The sequence below is a fragment of the Teleopsis dalmanni genome, chromosome X, assembly GCF_002237135.1.
Source record: "Teleopsis dalmanni isolate 2A chromosome X, ASM223713v2, whole genome shotgun sequence".
Taxonomy (NCBI): Eukaryota; Metazoa; Arthropoda; class Insecta; order Diptera; family Diopsidae; genus Teleopsis; species Teleopsis dalmanni.
In genome coordinates, this window is record NC_051848.1 from 93,659,382 (window position 1) to 93,686,272 (window position 26,891).

General features: G+C 28.5%; 1 protein-coding gene across 10 annotated transcripts in view; it reads right to left on the bottom strand.

Annotated features, from left to right (window-relative positions):
- LOC119687602 overlaps positions 1-26,891 on the bottom strand; it is a 51,490-nt gene that overhangs the window by 9,434 nt on the left and 15,165 nt on the right. For 6 of the 10 annotated variants that reach the window (XR_005253209.1, XM_038101978.1, XM_038101977.1 and 3 more), the window contains exon 2: positions 8,700-8,777. The gene's annotated coding sequence lies outside the window, so the exon portion shown is untranslated. The other 4 variants (XM_038101975.1, XM_038101973.1, XM_038101979.1 and 1 more) reach the window with 3 other exon arrangements.

Consider the following 26,891-nt stretch of genomic DNA (forward strand, 5'->3'; position numbering starts at 1 on the left):
CGTAAGTTAAATTATGTGAAAACTCATATTTATTTAGAATTTTCTCAAATCTGAGGAACGCAAATTATTTACAAAATATGATTTTCTAATATTCTAATAAAAAAAACCTAAAACACGTAAAATAAAACACGTATAATTATACATTTGATGTGCAATAGATTCAGCTACAATTACTTTGGTGTAAATAAGGTTGGATGAATGAACAACGATTCCTATAGACTTTGCAAACGAAAAAAAAAATGTGAAATGAGTGGAGAATAAATATGCTTTGCACACAGGGAAATAAACGCAGGGAATAAACGAAGAACGATCTATTCAGGAGATAAGATCTGAAAATCAGCTATTATAAATAAAATGATTTCTACATAAGTGGAAATAAATAATAAATATATAAATAAGTACTTTAGAACTGCTATATGTAGTTAGAAAAAGAAGCACAAAAGATTTTCTAAGTCCCAGTCCAATAATATTAGCCTTATAATACATAATAATAATAATTCAGTTTTAACAATCGTTAAATTCTTTGGGTTTTGTGAATGAACCCTAGAAACGCTAGAAAGATATTTAATTAGTTATAAGGCACCTTCAAATCGACATTGAAAAAATATCTCCACCTAAATTATGGAAAAAAACAAATCCAGAAGACGTAGTTACCGAAATCAGTGAAAGGAAATTTAAAAATGATAACAACATTGCCAAACATATGAGTTGTGAAATCCATTTTAATAACAAAGTTGTACCCAAAGAAGATAAAGAAAAGAAACTGAGAGTTACTCGAAATATAGTGTATAAATTTTTCTGGATTATTCAAATAATATTCGAAATTTTGTGTAATGAAATGAGGTGAAAATATCACGCAGTACAAAAACAAAAAGCATTAATGCTATATTATGGTGCGTGAATATTTTCGCCACCCGGTCTAGTTATTTTGCCCACCCGATCCCTACTCAGCACGATATATGCTAAGGTAAGCGCACTTTCTGAGCAATTTCGTTGTCTGTTACGAGAAAATGCACCAAAGTTGCTATTAAGCGCGGTGCAGACTATCATACTGGTGTGTCATACGAGTTGCGCTCTCTCTTGCTCAAATTTCTTCTAGCGACCGAATTTGAACAGGTATGACACACAAGAGTAGGCAAAATTTTTGAAGAGTGCTTTTGCGGGTAATGATGTGAAAATTTGTGTGTTTAAAATAAAATTTTAAAATTGAAAAAATTGATAGTTAACGTATAGGTTGTACTTTGCTTATAATTGATCATAATTTTGTATATTTTATATATGCCGCGTTTTTTTTTGCGATCTTTTTATTCACAGCTTTGGACATCCCACAAACAGCGATTACTTTTATTAACATTCGATGAAAGCATCTAAAAATGCTTTATCTGCATCCATATTCATATTTTTTTTAGGTTTATTGGTCATTAAGCACAGTAGTTAAAATGAAAAGATCAGTAAAGGACCGTAGTTAATTTCATTCACTACCTGTAAAGTTTCTTAAGAAATTTTTCATAAATAGATCATACAAATAATGTATATATATATATACATAAGAATGTATATATCTTCATGGTTTTTCAAGAAATTTGATCATTTCCATATTTTTGTTAGTTAAAGGTTATTAACATTTAAAATTCTTTTATTTTAATAACAAGTTTTAACAAAGAAAAGCATATTTAGAATACAAAGTATTATATCTTAAATTTAGGTTATTAATTAATTGTTATTACGACCAATTTTCAATATGTTTTTTTATTACTGGGCTTAGATCATAAATTTAACTATGTTTATATATAGATGTTTTTTTTAAAAAAATTTTACTTATAATCATCGTTTATAAATTAAAATAAAAGAAAATAAAATATTTAATAAATTAAATAAAATATTTAATATATTACATAAAATATTTAATTGTATTTTAATTGTTTATAAGAATTTTATGTAAAAATTTATATTTTTTTTAACTAAGATACAATTAAATATTTAACACAAATTTATAAGTGTGATTTTAATAATAATAATAATAAATACATTAATAATAAAATAATAAAAAAACATATTAAATTTACATAAAAATTTCACATATATCACCTGCTTACAATAAATTTGCAAGGCAAAAATGCTCTTGTATGACGTATGAATCGTTAGGGGTGACAGACTATCATACACAACACGTATGCCAACATGTTGGTAAAAGGTGCAGACTATCATACCTGTGTGTCATACGACGTTTTTCTCTCTCGTATGACATACCAGTATGGTAGTCTGCACCGCGCTTTACGAGAAAATGCACCAAAGTTGCTATTAAGTGCACAATTACAACATTAGTGAAAGAACAATAAGGCGGAATATGTTTTCAATTACAAAAACATTAAAAAAAGTAATTTTTAATTATTCAGAAAAATATACGAATTATTATTTAATAAAAACTTATTTACAGATGAAACGAAAGTGCGTACTTGGACGTTTAAATTTTAAACATCTACACATTTTTCCAAAGGATTATCGAAGGTAAGTTATTAATTAAAAATAATTTATTGTTTTTTTCCTCAAATCATACAGACAAAAGGCCTTCAATATCCAGTTGCATTCCACTTCATAAAATTGCTACAGGTTTTGTTGTTGTTTGAACAAAATCTGCGATTTAGTTAATGTGATCTGTGTTTTTCGTAACTAATATTTTTGTATTAAAAATACAAATTTCAAATATCTTATCTCCACTCACCATCAATAACATAATAGTAAAAAGCGTAAGAAAGGTAGACGAGGCAATTGTAATAGGTAACGTAGAGCTTGAAAGATATAGTTCGTCTTCTGAGTTGTCTCCTAGGAAAAGAAAATTGGCGGAAGAAAATCAAGAACTAAATAATAAATTAAAAAAAAATGTGTTTAGATTTAAGTGATACGGATAAAATTATTTCAAAACAAAATTTAGAGATTGAAAAATTTAAGGCTTCAAATAATGAGTTGCTTCGACTACTTCCAGCTGTAAACAAATTCACCAGTATCACTAAAGTGCCAGAAGGGGATAATTTAGAGCAGTTTTGTAGTAGGCTCCCCCAAAATCTTCAAATTTCTGTTAGAAATTGTAATGTAAACTTACAAAAGTGATAAAAACGACGAAAATAGCAAGAAATGCAATAACTATGTATTAAGCTTGCTCTTGCATATATTTATCTGTTAAAACTCAAAGGAAAGTAGCCTTACAGCTTCGTATGTTGAGTTGAAGCGTCACTTTTTTATTTTTTCGGTCACCCAACAATATCCAAGATAAGAGTAGCAACAAAAAATACACATGGAGAAAAAATCAATAAATACCCACAGATTTTCCCAACTTTCACCAGCGACAGAAGTAGAATGCAGAGAGAAGTCTATTCAAAATGCAACAATTAATGCTAGATAAAATAGATGGTTCAATAATATTGAGAATCTTATGTTTTTCTTGTCAAAGTAAAAAAAATATAAAAAAATTTAAAAAAATATAAAAATATATAAAAAAATTATAAAAAAATATATAAAAATTATATAAAAAATATATATAAAAAATATATATAAAAAAATTAAAAAAAAATTTTAAAAAATAAATAAATAAAATAAAAAATAAAAGAAACATAATGAAATAAAAAATAAAAGAAACATAATAAAATTAAAAATAAAAGGATAAAAGAAATAAATAATATATTAAAAAAGTATAAAATAAAATAAATATAAAAAAAATTAAAAAATAAATATAAAAAAAAATATAAAAAAAATATAAAAAAAAATATAAAAAACAATATATAAAAAAAAAATATAAAAAAAATAAGAAAAAATATAAAAAAAATAAGAAAAAATATAAAAAAAAAATAAATAAAAAATAATAAAAAAAATTTGAAAATTAAAAAAAAATAAGTATATATTTAAATATTTTATATATTAAATATTTATATATTTAATTGTCTATTGACAATAAAAAAATGCATCGGATAACATTCTATTTGTTTTCTCGGATGCTAGTACTAGTTCACCACTATTTATTTGTTGATTTTAAAAGATTTGTTGATTTTTTCAACTCACTCCACGACATGACTTGGACCATGGAATCAAACTACTTCACCTAACTGCGTACATAAAGTTTCACTTCACCATAACTTCTTGTTTTAACCATTAATTTTAATCATAATGGGGGCTAAAAATTTTTCATTCACACTTCAAAAATGTCTGCTAAATTTGTATAACGACTGAAAATAATTATAAGACAACATTTATTATGTAAAAAATATATTTATAATTTAATAATTATTAATTTTAATTTCAATTCAATGTGTTAATTTAATGAACTCAATGTCACTTTGAATCTTTTAAATTGCTGTTATATTCATTAGTTCTATTTTAGCAGTTGTGTTTTAAAAATTGTCAGGAAAAAGGCACGATTATCATAATATTTTATATCTATATATAGTTGCTAGACGGTACGCAGTACTGATTTAAGTAATGAACTGCCCACAATAAATGAAATATATGGCATAATGCCAAGGGCCAACTAAATGACAGTGTAAACAACAAACTGATTGTGAATGTCACTTAATGTTAGTAATTAAGAATATGAATATGAGTTGAAGAAGATGATAATGTAGTCGGGGAAGATAATTATCTATAATAAAAATCATTTGTCTTTCTTTTTATTTTTGGAAAAAAATATTTTTTCTGAAATAAAAACAGAAAAAATACAAAATAGTTGTAAATATGAAGTAATAAAATATCACACTTTATTGTAAGTAAAACAAGTGATAAGGTCATAAGTGATAAGATTATAAACTAAAAAATTTAGATTAAGAGGATATCTCTAAAAACATGTAATTAATATATTTCAAGAGTTGAAAAATACAATCAATAGTTTTTGTTATAATTTGTGCTATAAATTATAAATTAAGGTAAGAATTCGAATATCGTAGAGGTACGTATAAGATAAGTAAACAATGACTTGGATTAGAATTACCTTGTTGCATCCAACTTCCACATAATGTATAAAAAGCTTAATGTCAAAATGTCAATCGAAAAGGATAAATGGCTATTTAACTCTGAGAATTGTTTAGAAATCATAACTTTCATCTGTTGAATTATTGCCTAAAAAATAATGGAAATATTTCGATGTTATCCTGATGCATGATTGCTAAGCAATTTCAACAAAAAGGACTACAGATCATTTGGTTCATCAAAACACATCAAATATATCGGACTGACATTATTTTGGATAAAAAAAGTGTCATGATTTTGCCATATACAGCAGGAATTAATCCGTATGCACTGCGTTGTTCAAGCAATATTTAGAAGGTAGGGTGGTAGTGAATCTTGTGAATGAAAGCAAAAAAAAAAATATTTTTGTTATTAAGTCCACATTCCTAGCGTCTTGAACCTTATATTACATATACATATACATATTATTAGGATATAAAAAGATTAAATTCAAACTTTTTATATTTAAGAGCTAAATACAGTTGAGAAATTTCCTATCTCGAACGAGGGTAAGATCTCTTGGCATAGTGTTTTCCTTCTTGACTAGATCAAAACAGAGAAATTTCAAAGATCAAAGACAATATGCTTTGGCTATTCTATATCCCACTTTTTGCAATAATAATAAATATAATTTAATATAGTCTCGCTCAACTATATTTGTTTAAGTATATCCAAAGGGGCCTGTTGAAATGTGAATATAAATGTAGGTCCATAAAAACGTGACCAGCTGACTGAAAAAAGTTTGTTGCAAATCATAAAAAAATTTACATATAAATTAAAATTAAATTTCTTTATATTAAACGACCTTAAGCGACCTCTAATCGAATCGACGAAAAATTTTGAAATTACTGATTGAATAATTGCAGAAGCAACACTTACTTAATTACAATTTAAAGAACAACATGCAAAAATTTACTAGAGGAAAAAAATAAATGAAATAAAAATAAAATTATCTTAATAAAAATTGAAATAACTGAAATGTAATAAAACAAAATAGACAATGAAAATTGTAAATTACAATCAGAATAGCTTAAGCATGCTATTTAGTAAGGTAGCGCAGTAAAGTGGTCCACAGGCATTACGGTCAGTGCATAGCCAAAAAAAATATATTTCAAGCAGAAGAATAGTTCGGAATATTTTACTCTTTTGTCGGACAAAAAGGAAGATGTTGTTGTTGTTGTTAGTTGCGCTTGTCCGAGTCCTTAATTGAGTGTGACTGAAATTTTTAATTGTTTGTTTGTTTAAATTATTTCAGACTAACAATTTATAGTGTCAGTTGTAATATTAACAACAAAATATTAAATCATATACCAGTACATATTAATATATAAGAATTAATTTGTATATAATAAATAAATATCCCATGGAGCGGAACTGAAACCACCTTCTGATCAATATAAAACAAACGACAATAAAACAGACATAACATCAACAGAAAAAAAAAAAAGAAAAAGCTTGAAGCTAGAACTTATGTTAAATACGTCCATATCATTATTAAACTATATGCCTTGAATACTGAATGATCAATAAATTTTTTTTTGTTGTAAATATTGAGTTACTGAACAGATTCCTTAATTGGTTTACTAATCGATTAATACATCCTATTAAAATAACACATTAATTTAGTTCTTAGTGATGGTTAAAAAAACTCTGAAACATTTTGTTCTTCTTCTTTATATAAGTAATTTATAAAACACTAAATTTTAAATCAAAAATATTATAATAAAAGAAAAAGATTTCATTTATTATGTATTAGACCTTATCATATACACATCCTATTCTTACACAATAATTATAAAATTAATAGAAAGATGGGCAAATTCCTAGTAAATTGATTCTAGGATCCAAATTTCTAGACGAATGAAGTGTTACCAACTACACATTGGTATATCAGTCAAACTGATATACATGAACTACATGAAATTCATACGAATGACAGGTGTTTATATTGTTTACAAGATACAAACTACTGATGAAAAAATTTTGCCCATTGAAAGGTTTATACATTCTCAAAATGACTGTGTTTACTTAATTGAACGCACTGTCTTCACTACCATTTGAGACTAAGAATGGTATGGGCTGTGACCTCCAATGGACGTTGTCCAATCGTATTCATCGAGCCTAATGTCAAGGTCAATACGATTTATCGGGAAAAGGGAAAATGTTTTGAATGTTGCTTTAGAGCGGCGGTCAACATGTGTTATGGAAGATGGAAGAGGTATTATAAATATTTATACAAAAAAAATTTTAACATAATAAATATATAAGCATTTTGACCATAGTCATCGTTTCCAAAATTATTCTTCACAAATACATCTCTTGCTCCTTAGAAATACTTCATTTTTTTGTCCAATCTTGTCAATTCAAACTGGGTTTATTCTTACATAACACATATATTATTGCTGAAGAAAAAGGAGGAGAAATAAAGTAAGACGAATATATGTAATATTATACATATATATATAGTAGTATGTAGAGACGTTTCCTATTAATAAGTCTTTATATTTAAAGAAGTAAACAACTGGTAATAGTTAAGACAATTTATATAGCAGTGGTTTGTTTACAAATAAACAACAAAATTTAGTAAAATTCAAATTTGACACGGCTCAATTAACGACTGTAGCAGTCCAAAAATAATATAATTTTATTAATCAGTTTGGTCAGTTAACTTCGTGAAATAGATTTGTTGTTATTCTAAGCTATACCGGAGGCACGCCAAAAAAAATGAATACTTAGCCTTACAGTAATAATAATAAGACGCCACTTTCAAGCAAAATAATATATGTTGGGCTTACAATCGTCCATCAAGAACCGATAAACTGCACCGGAACAATGTTGTAAACTACTACGGGAACGAAGAATCAAATTATAAAGAGGTATGTAATGTATATATTGGTACTACAAAGGGCACTAAATAAAATGATAACTGAGCATTTTTCCAACACAAATAAAAAACAATTTTAAATTTAAAATAACCAAGAGACAGACTTTGACAATATTATGATACTTGAGAAAAAGAAATCGTAAGAATTAACTCTTAAAATCTTACGCATTGAAGAGAAAACCAAAAACAAACAATTGATTATAAATAAGTTACAGAAAAGACACTTAAATAATCAAAACTAAAATTTGGCGGTTAACTTATAAACAAGACTTATAAATAGACGAGAAGATTGTACCATATGGACTTAGATACATGTATTGGAAAGGTAATTTGAGTCTACGTTTTTATTGGTCAAACATATGTCATCAGTACTCATCACTGCATATCTCAGGTCTATTCTCGTTCTTTTCAAATAAAGATAAAGTAAAGTTAAAAATGGGAAAGTTCTTGAGTTAACACTCCTTGAAATAAGCAATGTGAAACGTTTTCAAGCAAAAATTTAGGAAATCATATGATTTTACATCTATGGGTTGTTAGTTTCAATCTTAATTATGGACAATGGGTAATGCACCTAAAGATGGTAAAAACCGATAAAACTTCGGGTTATGAAGATTACAATCTATTTTTTTTTATCAAAGCTAAAAATACAAGACTAAACTAAAAGATGTTTACAAAACTAGTAAGGACACTGAAAAATTAATATATAAACTGTAAAATAGGAACTAATATGTTTATAATCCTTTTAAACAATATGTTTTATTACTTATGTATTTATTCAGACTATTGCAGTTTTTAGAAGTGCAACATAAATTTTCAATCTTACTTTTTATTTGTGCTGTGCCTGACAGTATTCTGCACTGTCTAGATGAAACTCCATAGATGTGGGAACAGGTCTAACCAGCTGAAAAAAAAGAAAACTTTATTAATATATAAAATAACATTAATGTTTGAAAATTCGAATTATAAATATGTATTTATAGTAGTTATGAGTATTATCAATTGAATAAAAAAATAATCAATTGATACGAAATAGATATTTGTTCTGAGATATCAAAAATAATATTATACACAAGTACCACAGAGTAGTGCCTAGTTTCCAAAACTTCACAGTTATTATAGAAGGAACGACAGTTATAGAAGGAATAAGCAAATATAAAGTGTTATTGTTAATGTAAGGTTCAAAACTAACATCAAATATGGAATAAAATAAGTTACTTTGTTACATACAACTAACCTGGATGGTTAGTGGAACCACACACAAGTTTTAATTTACTTTCTTTCGATTTAGAGGAAGTTTTTCTTTCGACTTTTTTATGGCACATTTTTTTTAATTACACTTAAGTGGGTAGATATATTATAAAATGTATAACTCGCATATAGAGTAAATTGCCGATATTATTACAGAAACCAACTTGCAATTGGACTAACATTTGACTTAAGCGAGTATTATGTTAAACATGATTCTCAAACAATGATGGCGCGACGTCGCACAGTGTGGCAAAACTCGATATTTTCGGAAACAAATATTAAAATGAAATTTTCCTAAAAAATTTTTTCAACCAATTTGATTGAAATTTGAATTATAAATTAAATTAAATTAAATATTTATAAAATAATAAATGCTCTTATATTATTACTTATTAAATTTGTTGTTGAAATAAATGAGCTGTATTTAAGGTCATATTTTGCACAATTGTTAGTGACTTTTGGGGCTTAAAACAGATATAAAACATAGAGTGTGCAGGACAAATTTTTGTATTCTGTGAAGTTCCACCATTTGCCTAGTAGTAGGAAAATTTTATGAAAAAACTCCGACACCTTTTTTGGGTATCGCAGATAAAAATGAAAACGGCCATGAAAAAATTGTTGACTTTTTGTGCAATTTCACTTATAAAATTTTATTGATAATTAAAATTGAAACTTTGTTTACACAGAATGAATAACAATATGCTAAGCTTGAAAAAAATGTCAATTATGATTATTTTTGAATAAGTGTTAAGTGTTAAAAGTTAGAGGGATGGGTTTAAAATTGGTCCAATTTTTGCAGAATCACAATTTCGTTAAAATTGTCTAAAACTGCTAATAACTTAAAAACTAATGGGAGGATCACATCCATTTTTTGTATAAAGTTGTGTTGTTCTGTACGTAATAAATGTATATAGTAATGAGATTAAAAACTTTTTTTTAACGATATCGAACGATTTTTTATGAAAATCGTACCTATCAATATTTTTAAGGGAACTACGGACACCACTAAATGCCTCATGTTTCACTTAAAATATCACGAGATTCCAGTAGGCCGATTAGATTTAAAAAAATACCATCTCAATAACTATATTTTAGTAAAATTTCATATCAATATCTCTACTGGTTCCGAAAATATCAAATTTTTATCGACTAATTTCACACACTGTGCGTCGCTTGCTATCACACATTATTCACGGTCGACATTATTAAGAACTCTCCTCAGCAAAAAATACAACAAATATGCTACTGGCTATATGAATACCCAGCATAGGGTGATAGGGTGAAGGAAATGATCAATTTATATTTTCCCATTCTTTAAAGATTATAATTTTAATTTTTATTGTTGTGTTGAAAACGAATTTTACTCATTTTGGGCTTAAGTTAATAAGTTGATTCTATGAAATATGAAATATTGTATCTTGGACTGTTAAATGAATCATGAGCTGTTAAATACCGAGCTGTATAATTCATATTAACGGCAACTCAATTAATGCAGACACATCAGACTGATTATGCACTTTGTTGATTGCATTATATACACATGTGCATGCATAACAAATACAAACTTCCTCTACTGTGTCTGACACTCTAGACTGCTCGCACTATTCTGCATAGACATGGATGAGTACGCAAAACTGTATTGGCACGCAGCTAGAAGTGAAAGTTAATAGCTTTTGATACCGATTCATTTAATCATTTACGGGTCTCAATTGAATATATAGCAAACATTTTCATAAACATTTACTGCAACTAAAGTCGTGCAAGTTAAGTCATAATTTCATAATAACAACTAATTCTAATTATTACCACCCATAAATTCATAATCATTCATAGACGGTGTGCAACTTTAAAATACAAAAAAAATATCTAGCCCCGTCTTGCTAGATAATTTGTATCGGTAAATAGAAACAAAAGCATCCGTGGGACAATACTTTGTCTCAAGGATGTTTTTCACAAAAGATATTTCAAACTCAATTTTACATTTCTTTGTTTCTTCTTGAGTAATACTTTCAATAATTTTGATTCTAAGTTTTAATTTTTAATTGATTCTGATATGACTGATATGACTGATATGATAGTAAAGATATGACTCTGTCTAGATAAATTGTTACTGGAGTTAGACAGTGCATAATAAACTCGCAATTGATGCAGAGTGGCAACTATCTGAAGGGACACAATGAAGCAGTTACTTGAAGAAATTCCATACTAATAAGCAAATAAATATACTATGGTCGTATAGGAAATTAAATAATAATAAATGTCCTTGTGAACAATGCACTTATTTGTTCACTTAGCAGTCGATATAAGCAACACCAGAACACTATATATTAAATGAAAAGTTTTAATACAAAAAAATTTTTTGAAACAATTTAAGAGATTTTTAGGGTTTTCTTTGGCATTTCCTTTTCTATTTCACTAATTTCACTAATTAATTTTATGTAGAGTCATTGTTAAAACTTTTGTGAAATGCAAACCACAAAGCTACTTATACTGCAATACTAAATAAATAGCTCTATACTGCACTACTATATATAAGCTATATGTATATATATATATATATATATCTGGACACATATTTGTAAACATATTCATTTATTTATAATGTTCTACGCGCAGTAAGTAATTAATGGCACATAGTTTATTGCTATAAAAAACTGCTGCTGTCATGTTGCCAATTCTATCTCTGAAGCCATCGCAGAGTCAAGCCATAAAATCATATGCCAACATTCATGGGCACAGATACAAAACTGATACTTTCTACGGTGCTAGCATGATAAATAATTGATTAATTGATAGTGCATCGAGTATATACAAAAAGCAAAGGGAAGATAGCAAAAACGCAAATAAATATCAGAAAATACATCAACCACAAATTATTTAATAAAAACTAATTGTATCATGGGAGTTTTAATTAAAAATCGTAAAAATCTATATTGAAAACTCTATGGGATTGCATAAGCGTTCAGTTTAGATATTAAATATAAATATCATTGTGATTTCTTTGTCCTTTTATCTTTTTTTACAAAGTTTCTTTTTTTTTCATATAACATATAACTAAACTGAGATCAAAGTACAAATAAAAATTATATTCAATAAACATATTCCATGTCTCTTGCCACTGTTTTTTCATTTATATTTATACTGGAATATATTCACCTAAATATTTTTAGTTTTATTTATTATCCTAATTAAATACACATTTATAAACATATTCATAATTACAATCATATTCTTAATCATAATCATAATTATAATTATTATAATCATTATAATCATTATAATCATTTTAATCATTTTAATCATTTCAATCATTATAATCATTGTAATCATAATCACAATCGTAAACATAATCATAATCGTATTTTTCATTTCTATTTTGAATCTTACACATGAAGTAGTCACAACACATTTTTTTGTATATAATCCTTACAATATAAATTGAAACTTTCCATACTGGAATATTATAAAATGTAAGGTTATAAAAAAAAGAACTTTTTATAAAGAGTGACACAGAAATTGAGCTCTAAGACCAACTAGAAACAATAAAAATAGGTATAGTTAAAAAACATAACCTATGGAACGGTTATTGTGGAAACAGTATCGACAATCATCAGCCTTTTTGAAAAGCATCATAGTTACTAAAACCATCAGTTGCTTTTCTTTTCATCAACCTCTCTATTTAATTTAATTATCTACAACTACGTGTAGTCTAAGTTAGCTGTTGAATAAGTAATCAGATTAAAACTTGACCCCAAGGTACGAGTATACAATTCCGTAATGAAACTAATAGGGGCGAATGCGGCTGATTAAACTAATGGAAAAATGTGTTCATCTAATATTAATATCATTCAGCGCGCACAGTCAAAAATACCAAGGTCCATTATATCAGTTCCTCGGTTAATCAGAAAGGAAAATATTCATAAAGACTTTAACATTATACTCGTCGAGATGAACTGACAAGGCACCTCATAAAGTACAAACCAAGATTACGCGAACATCCAAATATTTTAGCAAAAAGAATTCTTAATGTCACAAACAAATACTGCGAGACTGCGAGAAAAAATTCAACTTTTTATTAACTTGCAGCTCAATATTTCTCTAATCTGGGTTCCCGGCCATAGGGATATTTTCGGAAATTGCAAAGCAGACGAGTTAACCAGAAAGGGTGCTTCAGAACCATACTCGGAGCACCTGGACTATCTGGGCATATCGCTAACATCATGTAAATTGTTATTGAGTTCTTTCTGCACTAATACTTTTAATAAAAGATGGGAAGACTCAACGATATGTATACATCTGTATGCAATCTGGCCACTTTCCGATAAAAGGAAATCGAAAACTCTCATTGAGATGTCCCGCAAGGACATTGGTCTTCTGGTAGGGTTGACTACAGGGCACTGTAAGCTAGGGAACCATGCTAGAAGACTAGGTCTTCCTTTCAACCAAATCTGTCGTAGCTGTGGGGAGGACGATGAGAGCGCATCTCATCTGTTGTGTTTTTTTCCAGCTCATGCACGTCGGCAATTTAGTACTCTAGGGGCCCCCTTCCTTAAGGACCTGGACCAGTTACAGGATCGGGCTTTAAATAGCATTTTATGCTTCGCAAAAGGCTCTAGGTGGTTTTAAACCCTGAGGTTTTTATTATTTTATATACGGCAACACAATGGGCCAATAGGCCTAAGTGGATCCACTAGGGATCACCGGTATAACCTAACCTAACCATTAACTTGCTAAACTTTACTCTCTTCTTTTTTGTTTTTATTTTAACAATAATGGTAAAAAGACTATGAACACACTTTATATATATTTTATCTTAAATGAAAATAAAACGTACACTAATAATATATGAAAACTTATATATAAAACAATCACTGGATTGTATTGATTTTAAGACTTTATTATTTATTATTAGTTCTTTAAGAATCAATAAATAAATGATAACATTGAAAAAAAAAAATTAAAAATATTTTCAGGTATCGGCCCATTTTGACTTGATGCCAAGAACAAACCGTTCTTGTGATATATAGTGATGTGGTAAGTTTTCCTGGCATTATAGGTTATGCATTTAGTCCGAATTAATTCTCGTAGACGTAGCAAACGTCTAGAAAATACAAACAGCAGAAAAAAATCATTAGTTACGACAGAGTACACACAAAGAATACAGCATAAAAACATAAACAACACAAGTTCAATCCGATCATCACATACTCCACACACAAAGAATACAATGCAATTGATCAATGTTTGCATCACCTGATAAAAGATTTCCCTTAGGTCTGCGACGAAAATTGAATGCAATTGGTTTTTCCTATTTTTCTTATTTTGCCTCACGAGTAATCGAACGCATTGTCTTCCAAAGGTAGAACGGGCCAGCTGGTACAGCACAACTTTTGTGCCCTTGTTCGTTTGTCAGAAGTTCGTCCCACAAACAGTCTAAGATTTCCCACTTTATCACTCGAATCAAATCAAAATCAAAAATCAAAAATTTTATTTATTTTAAATTAAGTGTCAATTATGTCTCATATTAGTGATATATGGTAATATTCATTAGACTTTATATGTTACTTTGACGACACTATTCTGCACCTTAACCTGAAATTCTCTCACTCTTTTTATAAAAATTACTTACCTCAAAATTTGTGAGTGGATAAATTTTTAAAATTATTTTAAAATTTATTTATTACACCGCCTTCTTTGTTTTTTAGAAAAAAAAGTTTTTCATATACCATAGGTACATATGTATGAACTGACATTATTCCTTGTGCACTTTTTTGTAACAAGTTTCGTTGTACTACCAGAACTTTTTGGTTTTATACGGCGAAATTTTTTTTCTAATTTGATATTTTTAAACTGCAAAATGTGATTCACATAAAAGTATTATCAAATATTGGGATTTTTAACGCTTGTTCTTTTTTTTTTGTATAAGTGAAGGAACAATGTTTTTTCTTAGTACTCGCTTTCAAAACAGTTTCAGTCTTTTTTTCACAGCTTCTCTCCCACTAAATTTTAGACGCCACTTTTATTTTCTCTGAGGCATTTTTATTTTTATTTTTATTTTTATTTTGAATTTTAAATAACATTTTTTTATTATAATTTTTTTTTAACAATGTTCTTCAGTTATACGAGAATTTTTAGCTAAAATATACGCAAAAGATATTATTTATTTAAAAGTTTCGCCGAAATCTGCAGACTCATACAGAGTCCAACATGTTTTCGTTGGTTATGATATATTGATTAACAACCATTAATACTATAAAAGTGTAATCAAACTATTCATCAAGAGTAACTTACTCCTAATGAACTTTTGGATACTTTAAAGAAATAAATTATAAAATTTCAATAACACATTTGAGACATCCTATCCGCACATAAATATTAGAATAATATTTGATGTAGATTTATGTAATTTAATACATTTTCATCTATTTCTTTACCAGTTATGTCACTTACATAAGGTCTTATTTATTAACACATAACACATAAGAAAAAAATTAGGGACATCAGCTTTGGAAAAGAAGACCACAAACTAAGTGCTGGGAAAGTGCTCTGCACTAATGTATAAGTAGAAGGAACATTTAAGCGAACACAATACCCGATGAAAAGCTAAGACTTTGTAAAAAACACATATACTATACTAATTTATTGAGAAAGTAACATGTCACTTTGAGTCTATGATAGGTGCACAATAGGTCATAAGGTCACACTTCTATTCACCCACCCATTGCGTTTATTTGCCGTTACCCGTTGTTTATTTAAAAATATACTAGTGGCGTTTGTAGTTGTTTGTAAATATAATATAATAACCAAATGCAGTAAACTAACTTTAATTTTTAAAGTTCTTTTTTTTCTTCAGTAACAGAAGTTGTTGGGCGGCCAGGGATCTCATCATGGTCCAAGCTTGTACGACCGTCTTTGAACCTTTTCAACCACTCGTATACTCGTGGTTGCGACACACACAAATCACCAAAGTCCTTTTATAACATTTTTTTAAAAGTTTCGGCACACTTGAATCCATTTGCAACACAATATTCACGTAGTTCTTATTTTTAATCCATTATAAAATGGATTCGTGTCGCCACATGAAAATTTTTTGACTTCTTATATAGCCGCCATACAAAAACTGATCGCACGATATGCGTTAAACTTTGACAGAATGTGTATAATAAAGTTGTGTGCCAGCGTGAAAATAAAAAAAATTTACCGATTGGATAAACGCGGGAATTCAAAAATAGGCCTCCCGTTCTTTTTTGATCAGAAGGTATATGGACATAAACGTAGTGAAAAAAGTTGCCGAAAAAGCTGACACTAGCCAAATTCTCAGTCGAATTGGTGTTAGCTGAATAATACTACACGGAATAATATTTCATTTATATATGACACATACTGCAAAAAATTTGATAAAATTATGATAGAAATGTTTAGGAAATATAATACATAAGGGTATTCACGATCTCGTAATATATTTCGAGTAAATTTATTTAATTTTTGACACTTTACAGAGCTACCCTATTAATCAATTGCCAAACTCGGTACTAGAGGTCGTGAATACCACTCATATGTTTTCTATAAACAAATAAAGTCTAAAACGATGTCAACAAACGTAATTATCAAAAAATACCGACTGAAATATTGAGTTATATTTCGTTGAAATTTTAATATTTTTAAGAACCCTTTCAGTTCTTATGAGCGATTCATAAAGAAATGTGTAAATTTGAAATGTTAATAGATCTGCGATAATTCGTAGTGAATTATAAAATATTGACCTTTAACAGAGTCGTTTCGTTGATGGTTTAAAAATGAGAGATAATGAAAAAGCATTGAATAACTTTGTTCACTTTGGTAAGTGACGTTAAGGGTGCAAGTTGACACCCTGTATTACTATAACGGCACTTTACCTTTACACACAGTTTTTGTATATTAAGTATGCGCATCCAAGTATTGCGCACTAAAACGTGTCACAACGCCTACGCGGGATTATGTATTTAATTTCAATCCTGCTTAATGCCTGTACTTCTTATGGCCACTTTGTTGCAAATTTTTTTCTTTTCAAACTGCAAGTATCTTGCAGGAAACATATCAAGTATAATTTGAAATACTTGATCGATGAGATGTCCACATACTATTGGATATTAATCGCGTCATCTGGCTATTGACGCCAAAACTAAAGACGCTTACGAGGCGCTTTAGAAAATAGAAGCTCCAATCCTATAGGATGGAGATAAGAAGCTTCTAGAATATTTTGATGAATTTTAGAAGCTATAATTTGATTGGTCAAATCCAATCCTAAAAATCTTATGAATGACGATGGACATCAGAAGGAAACTTCTAAGAGTCAGTCGTTGGTAGAAGTTCAAAAAGATCGCTCTTTATCTAAGAAGTCGTTGGTCTAATTCATTGAATACAAATTAAATATATAAATTAAATGTTAAATCATTAAATGTAAAAAGATACAAATTAAATAAAAGAATAATGTTTAATTTAAAACTTTAATACAAGAACCCGTTAATTAATTTGCATGGTAAAAATGAAAGTGTTTATCCATCAGGTGGCTATATATCAAACAACATACGCTTTGCTGCCTTCACAAACCAGTTTTTAGGGTTATTTAAAGCTACGCACTGAATCATTGAAATGGAATTAAACAAAATTGTACTTATAAATTAAAAAAAATTGTACTATTAAAATTTTTTATCTACACAAGCGTTCGCAAACGACGAGTAATTTACATAAGAATAAATTCGTTCCACAACTTGAGGTCGCGTCGTTGTATTGAACTTGAAATTCAACAACAAAGTGAAGCCGCGATAAAAACCAATAAATTAAAAACGGTGGTAATAAATATAATTTTTGTATAATGAAAAAGATGAAAACGATTTACCTCAGTAATTGTGAGAGATGTATATGCGTTAACGGATTTAGAAGACTCAACTGAGTAAAGCAATTGCCAGGTGGGGAAGATGAGCTCAGTAGCGCAATGGCCCTGGCAATGAGTTAGCACAGAATCGGTGTAGGGTGGACAAGCACCTCGCTCCCTAACTGGAATTATTTTGAAGTTTTCGAATACATTTAGTTAGAGGATACTGTTTTCAAGTCTACCTTTTCAAAAAAAGGAAAAAAAAAGGTTTGAAAAACCTATACAGTCAAATCTACTAATATAAAATGACAAATAGAGTGGATGACATATAGATGGCGCTACTATTGATTAATTAATTTAATTTTTGGAAATAGAAGCAAATGCAAGTATTTGACAGTAAGATAATAATGGAAAACTTGTATTCCATTTGTTCATAAAGCATTGGCAGCAACATACCGTTTATGTCCAGCAATGACTTGATAGGAGTTATGGTAACTCTGTTCTCTCGAGTTCACCTGTTTGTTGATGGTACGATAAATTTTAATGACTGCACAGGCACTGATAATGTAATAAAGGTGGACAGGACAACGAACTAAAGATTACTTCAGTTCAGTTCAGTTCGAAATTGTACCTCTAAACGAAGTCGATCTAAATTTTCTAATGTAAAATTTTATATATACCTAAGGTTTAAAGACAAAATGAAAACAAATTTTGAACTTTAAATATACAATCATAGGCTAATTTCTTAAAGTTCATAGTTATAGCTACTTAACTTAATAAAAATTCGCATTTGTCTACTTTTAATCTACTTTTAGCTATGGCATATTTATATAATTTATAATATAAAAGCGAAATTAATCTAGTTTAGCATTCCATTAATATTATTAAGAAAATTACAGTCGAAATAAAATTTTTGAGTAAGACACTACTGATAGAATGTATGAGTATGATGACAATTAAAATGTTAGCAATTTTTTAATATTACTAAAATGAGTGTTCATTTGTATTAATTATAGGTATATATGTATATGTGCATTAAAACTTCAATGCTGGAGAATAAAGCCTAAAAAAGTTATTCTATATAAGTCATATTATAAGTTTCTTTAATAAAGGTTTAAAAGAAGATTTTCATACATTAAGACTGAAAAGTTTTCGGAAATTCTCATTTAAAATTCGCGCGCTGTATATTTTTCGATATTTTAAGTTTATGTAGTTTGGCAGCACTGTTCTTAATTACTATGCCAAAAATGAGCGCGATCTGTCAGACAGTTCGTTTACGGCAGCTGTTGAAACCAGTTCCCCTCAGTAGTGCGTTGCGAAATGTCTTCGACGGTCGTACGACCGTCCTGAAAGGCTTTGTACCACTCATAAACTTGAGTTTTCGATAAAACTGATTCCCCATAAGCCTTTTGTAGCATTCGCAACGATTCTGCACACGAAATTTCGTTCGAAACACAAAATTTGATGCAAACTCTTTGTCCAATATTTTTTTCCATTGTTTTTTTCGCAACGCACTACTGAGGTGAACTGGTTTCAACAGCTGCCGTAAACGAACTGTCTGACAGATCGCGCTCATTTTTGGCATAGTAATTGTCCTTAATTGCTGCCAAACTACATAAACTTAAAATATCGAAAAATATACAGCGCGCGAATTTTAAATGAGAATTTCCGAAAACTTTTCGGTCTTAATGTATATATTTTAGAAACACAAGTCTGTTAAATGATTAATATTTGACATAAAATTGATAAGTTTTTAATATCAACACATAATTTTGTACGGAATATCATATTCAAAACATTAAAATAGAAACTATTTAAAAAAAAAAAACTAAAAAGTTAAAATTTATTTATTCAGGTTTCTTTTTATTGAAACATAAAGAAAAAGTTAATTTTATAAAACTTATTTGACATTTAAGTGGTCAATGCAAATGTACTTAGTATAATTTTAATTAAAAGCAAGCAAGTTCAAGTGCATAAACGCCTACTGACATAAATCAGCAATATTTTATACACTCAAATTATGGTGTTAAGGGTCGAAAAGATACTACCACCAGGAGTGGGAAACAATTTTGCATTCGAAGGTCACATTCATCTTCAACAGAAATCGCGGTTCACTTAGATATTTCAAAACTAAAAACAGAACTCTCAGTTTCCATATCAGTACTGTTATAATTAATTACTTCATTTTACTAAAAGAGATTAAAACTAATTAGAAAAACTATTGACTTAAGAATGGCAAAAAAAAACCTAAAATTGCAAAATTATCATCATCAATTATAAAATTCAACACTTTATCATATTGTATAAGCTGACGGAAATTATTTAAAGCCTTAATACTGTGGATTTGCCATCACTGATATATGTATTCCACACTCCCGCGTGTTCCCTAAATATGAGTATATGTATGTATTAGATTAGGTTTGTGTGTCCAATTTATTACATTTTTTTTATTGTATCAATATATATATACACACAGCAGAAAAAGTGTACGGACACCCACAAAATTTTTCTTAAATTTCGCATAACTTAACATATTTAATTTTTATTCAAATTGATTTTTGTTTTCTGATTTATATTCACCAAAGAAACAATAATAAAATTTTAATATAAAAAATTAATAGTTATTCTTTAAAAAAAAATAATAATCAATTATGTGCACAATTATGTGCATCAGTTTTTAAAGCAGAAAAAGTCTACGGACACATCCTAATATTTACATTTACCGTTGATTTAAATTCGCTTACAAGCATAAACGTGTCATTAAATGATATTTATTTAACAGTTGACTTCCTAAAGAGTAAAAATTAATCATTAAAAAATATTTTTTTATATACACAGTAAATTTTTACAACGGAAAATAAAAGATGTGAAAATAGTGCTAGTGAACGACAAATAACTGTTAAATTTTAAGAAGATGACATAAGTCAACGAAAAACTGCTAAGGATATTGGTCATCAATATTCATCTGTGCAGAAAATTACAAATAACTTCCATCAGACGGGTAATTACGTGTCTAAACCTCGCACTGATCGCCCCTCAATTCTGTCAGATAGAGGAACACGCAGCATAATCAACCAGGTGAAAGTAAATGCAAGAGTAATAGCCTCCAAACTGGGTGAACATATTGCCAAAATACTTGAAAATAAAATATATCCTAATACTGTGCGCAAAATTTGGAAGAAAAGCATTTGTTATACCTTGGTTGCAAGAAAGAAACCAAACATATCCAAACGTAATATAATGAAATGATTAAGCTTTGCAAGAAAGCATGTAAATAAAGCTATGGAGTTCTGGAAATGAGTTATTTCCTCTGATGAGGGTTAATTTTGCATATTTAGAATCAAAGAAAACAAACTTGTGTTACAGCCTATGACAAACAAAAATTGGGTTCAACGGTGAAACATGATCCTGGAGACGTAATGGTTTGGGGGTGTATAGCAAGTAATGGTCCTGGAAAACTTGAATTTATACAAGATACAATGGATAAATATGGATATCTAAATATACTAAAAACAAATTTGAAAGAAAATGACAGAATTTTAGGGCTTGAGGCAACCTTTTTGTTTCAGCAGAACGACAACTCTTAGCATACAGCAGCGATCATACGGGATTGGCTTCTGAACCATGCTCCGAGGCAACTTTACCAGACCTTAGTACCGTAAAACATCTGTGGGTTTATTTAAAAATTAAGACTCGTCAGCACACGATTTCCAGGAAGGATATGTTAAGAAATGTCATCAAGAAAGAATGGTTAAAAATAAAGGCACAGGATACTGCAAAGCTGGTTGAGTCCATGCAAAGACTCCTAGAATAGGTTATTAAATAAAGGAGTTTTCTCACAGGCCAATAAATTTAAGATTTCTATGAATTTTAATTGTTTTAGGGTAAATATTAAGAAGTGTCCGTAGACTTTTTCTGCTTTAGAAACTGATGCACACATAATTGTGTATAATTTTTTTTAAAGAATAACTGTTAATTTTTTATATTAAAACTTTGTTGTTTTTTTTGGTGAAAATAAATCAGAAAACAGAAATCAATTTGAATAAAAATTAAATAAGTTATGAGAAATTTAAGAAAAATTTTGTGGGTGTCCGTACACTTTTTCTGCTGTGTGTATATCAAATAGTTTATTGATAAGAAAAGATGACGTATATTATACATTTTTTAATTATAGATTAATATAAATTCATTACCGAAATATGCATAATTACACATTTTTTCCGAGAGAAAAATAAGCAAAATTTTATTAAAATATTTATAACGATTTCTATATTACGATATTGTAAACATTTTCATGGCTATAAATTTCATAGAGCCTTCAATGGGTCCCAAAAATAAAATTTATGTAAACAGTATGCGTTATTTATTATTAAATTTAGAGCGGGTGAAGTACACAAATTATTTGCAGAGTTTCAGGTAACACGAGGGGAATGTCTTTGTCGCACTCAATACAGCGAAATTGGTTGAAATTGTATTTGATTGAGTTTATTAAAATTCATGGCTTCAAGGTGTTTGGAAAATTCACGGAAAATATTGAGAGCATTTTTTTGTTGAAGTGTGACTTGTGTGAAGACATGAATAATTTCAATGCTCAGATGAAAGATGGATGCTGTCTGAAATGAATTTTTTACATATTTTTTTTTAATCTTTTTGATTTTTGTTACATATTCCATATTTTATTTCAATTTAAAATGCAAAATTAAAAAATATAACAGGGTTGCAATTTAATAGCCTAAAGTTGAGCTTCATTTAAGCGAAATATGCCGTTTCTATGTAGGAAAAATAATTTTCAAGATTTTATTTAAAACATATATCGTCGTCTTTACCTATATAAAATATATAAACTATATAAAAGGAAAATATGTAAGATGGGAATAATGATTTAAAATAACATCATTTGCTGTTAAACATGATATGTTTTTATCGTAATAAACACTAATAAACCAATAAAAAAAACAAGAAAAAGATTAAGATAAATATTATAAACAAATAATATATTAATAATAATATATTTTATATAGCAAATATTTACTTTATTGTAGCACCAATATTGAACGTCTACATTAGGGTGCCATTAATTTTCGAAAGTCGGAAAATTGTCCGCGGCACCCCCAGATCGGTTCATTTTACTAAAAAAATAATCTGTGTGAAATTTTAGTTCAATTGGATAAATGAAAATGGTGCCCCAAGAGCCTCAAAGATTGAAAATAACGATTTTTTCCATAAAATTCATCTTTGATTGCTTATATCTCCGACATATTTAATTTTACATAAAAACTAAAAGTTATAGATCTATTAAAAATAAACAATTCACTCATACAAAGTTTTTCTGTATTTCTAATAGTTATTGAATAAAACAAAAAATAAGTTGAAGTCACCCGATTGCTAGCTTTGAAAGTACTATGAATGTAATTGTCCGCTTCAGCTTTACAAAAAATTTGATATTTCTAAAAAATTTAAAATAAATTCAATATTTCCAAAATTTAATCTTTCTAATAATAAAAAAGTACTAATTCTAGGTTTGTCAGACATAATATTTATTATTTTAGTTAAAGTTGCTGGAGCAAAGTATCCTTATTACAACTTGGAAAGTTATTTTTGCGCGATCTATTGATACTCTCCTGACTTCCTTGTCATCACTATCTATATTCAAATTTGAAACCATCTTTTTCTTTGTCTCAGGTGATATATTAAAATCCAAAAAAGCAAAATGAACAAGCTTTGAGCTTAAATACCAAATACAATTTTATTAATATTGACTGAGAATAGAAAGAAGATTAAAATCTTGAAACTGAGCTTTGACTGATGACAAAGCATTAAACCATACTTCAACATACACTTTAGTAATAAATATACATATATCGCAAAGAGCATTTTCTTCTTCTGTAGATAATTTGAACTCTTTCCTTAATAAAAATATTTTTAATACATGCATGACTTTCACCATCCATCTTGCATGATGTATAGCTCCAGGAGGTCGAAACTTTATGATACAGTTCGGCTTTTTTCCTAAAAACATTAATGCAAGTTCCAGAAGTTCCCTATAATCATCTCTTGGTTGGTTATTCTTACGAATCTTATAAAGGAAACTTGTAATTCGTAACACATCATCCATATTTAACGATTTTCTTACTTTTTCATTTTCTAAGCCGACTGTAAAGTTATCAACGTTTATTTTCGGCCAAAACTTCTGAAATCGTTGAAATAGTTCAACATTTGGGCGTTCATACTTCTACACTTTTTAATGTAATCACTTTGAATTAAAATTCACTTCGCATTCCAATGAATAATACAGAAACTCACTTATGTATATAACTGTATAAGTATTGGACTTATTTTGTAGCAAATTTAGTAGACAATTCATTCATTGAACTTACCTAAATTTAATAGGGGGATTTCAGTTTTTTACAGTTTTACATTACAGTTTTTATGTAAAATTAAATATGTCGGAGATATAAGCAATCAAAGATGAATTTTATGGAAAAAATCGTTATTTTCCAATCTTTGAGGCTCTTGGGGCACCATTTCCACTTATCTAATTGAACTAAAATTTCACACAGATTGTTTTTTTAGTAAAATGAACCGATTTGGGGGGTGCCGTCAACCGATTTTACGAAAAAAAAATTGCCCATATACCTTAATGACACCCTAGTCTACATATTCTAAGTAAGAAATAGTTTTGGAAGACAATTCATTTAATATTTAAGTAATAACAATACAAAACAAACTTTAAGCAAAGTTTGATAACAATTAAAAGTTAATTTAATGAGATAATACCATTAGAGCTTCAACAAAGGTAACAAGAGATCGGAAGGAATACCCCAAATTGAAACAGGTAAATCCCGAATGGATTCACTTCATTCTGAAATTTCCGAATCTCTCAAATGCTTATGCAAAGATAAGATATTAATTGATGAAATATATTATAACAGAAACTAGTCCTTTATAATTAAAATATAATAATAATAAATTTAATTCTAGAAGAGTTTTAATGAAGAAAAGCATATAATATATCAAAAGATATATTTAAAAAATGTCCGGTGCATTTCAGTATACAAATAATTTAAAAGCACTCGTCAGTACCAACTTGAAACAGCAAGCCACTTTCCGCGCAAGTTAACGGAGGACAATAAGGGCGATCGAACTGATACACATCTGAAGAGATTAAAAGTTGCTAACTATCCCAAAGCTAGCAAAATTTTTCCTACCTCTAATAGAGTTTCATAAAGCGTCAAAAACTTTTTTAATAAAATACGTACTTAATTGTAAGACCCAAAAAAATCAGATATACACTAATAGAAATGAAACATGTGCTTAGTTATGTATAAGAATAAAAGTACTGTTATGACAACAATTATAATAAAATTGTTAAATTCAAACTATTTAAGTAAAACAACTGAATGCATCATTATATTCACTAGCTTCATCGAATTATTTTCTTATATTAAACTTAAATAAAAATTTGATTTTCATCAAGAGATGAAAACTGTCTGCCATGGATGGTAATTCGAAAACCTCGATAAACGCTGTTTCGAAAAAAGGCATCAGAAATGTAAAGTGAAGGAACTTGTGATGGATAACACAAAGAGAATTTTTTGTTAGTGTGTAAGCAAGCATTTTAGTTTCATTTTCCAGTTATAAAAGAAATACTTTAATTGCTTAACAAGACAGACAGCAGTGATAGGATAAATTCTACAGAATGCCCATAAACTTAATTCGAAGACAATATAAAGAAACTGTAGAAAACAGTTTATCGATGGTTTTGTTTGGTTTATTAGCACATATAACCATTAGTATATTATTATAATATATAATATATAGCTTAGATAAGGTACTAAAATTAGTGTAAATAGATACACTTCAAAATATAAATGAATAATTATTAATGAATGCAAAGTGCTCACACAAGTGTTTTTACAAAATCTAATAAAATTAAACCAAACCAAAAGATGTAATTATATATTTTACTAATAGTATTAATGAATCTTCATTCTTGAAGAAGTGTTTTATTTATTTATTTACAAAATTTTAGAATTATAATTGAAATGTCTTCAGCTCTTGCAGCGACAACCTATTAACTTACTATAATATTCTACCCACTACCCATGTCAATAATGTCAAAAAGGTGTACATAACACCATAACACCCCATAAGCACCTAAGCTGTTCCATTTCTAAATGACGGAAATTCGTTCTCAAAGTCACTTTACTTGAGTGAGCCGATTGAAATTATATGCAGAACTGTAAGATAACATTCTAGCTTCTTTGTACTTCTTTGTTTGATGAAATAAAGTGAAGTAAATATCGTAACCTTTACTATTCCCTCTCCATTATTGGTTGAAGGTTTAGTACTGAGAAAAACTTATATTTTCGAATACAACTTTTTTTTTTGATGAATTGTTAAGCTCAAGAATAATCTGGGAAGTTAATGCAGCAGTCTTAGGTCTGAGGTCTGTGGCAGCAGTGTTATGTTCTCTTTTACACTGCAAGATAAGTTCACTTTGTTTAAAGATATTGACATTTTGTAGTCTGCAAAATGCCATTAGAAATATCAAATTACAAAGTTAGTTCATAACTAATACAGCTGGATCCTCTCATCATGGAATGGATTACAAGACAAACACTTAAAGTGATCTGGAATGGAAAGGAGAAAGTCGGCTTTCGTACTCCTTAACTCCATTTCTTTTTTTTTTTTCAAAGTATTGTAAAAAACTAGTACTGTCAAGGTTTCAAGGTGTAAAGTTGTTAAGTCGTCCGAGTAGCTCTCGAGTGGCTCATATCGAAATACGAAAAAGTTAAAAGCTTCGATTAATATTTGAAGCTCTAATAAAAACTATTCAAGTGTGAATAATATTTAAAAACAATTTTGTTTTTGAAATGAAAATAATTTCGAACGTTAAAAACTGTGAAAATT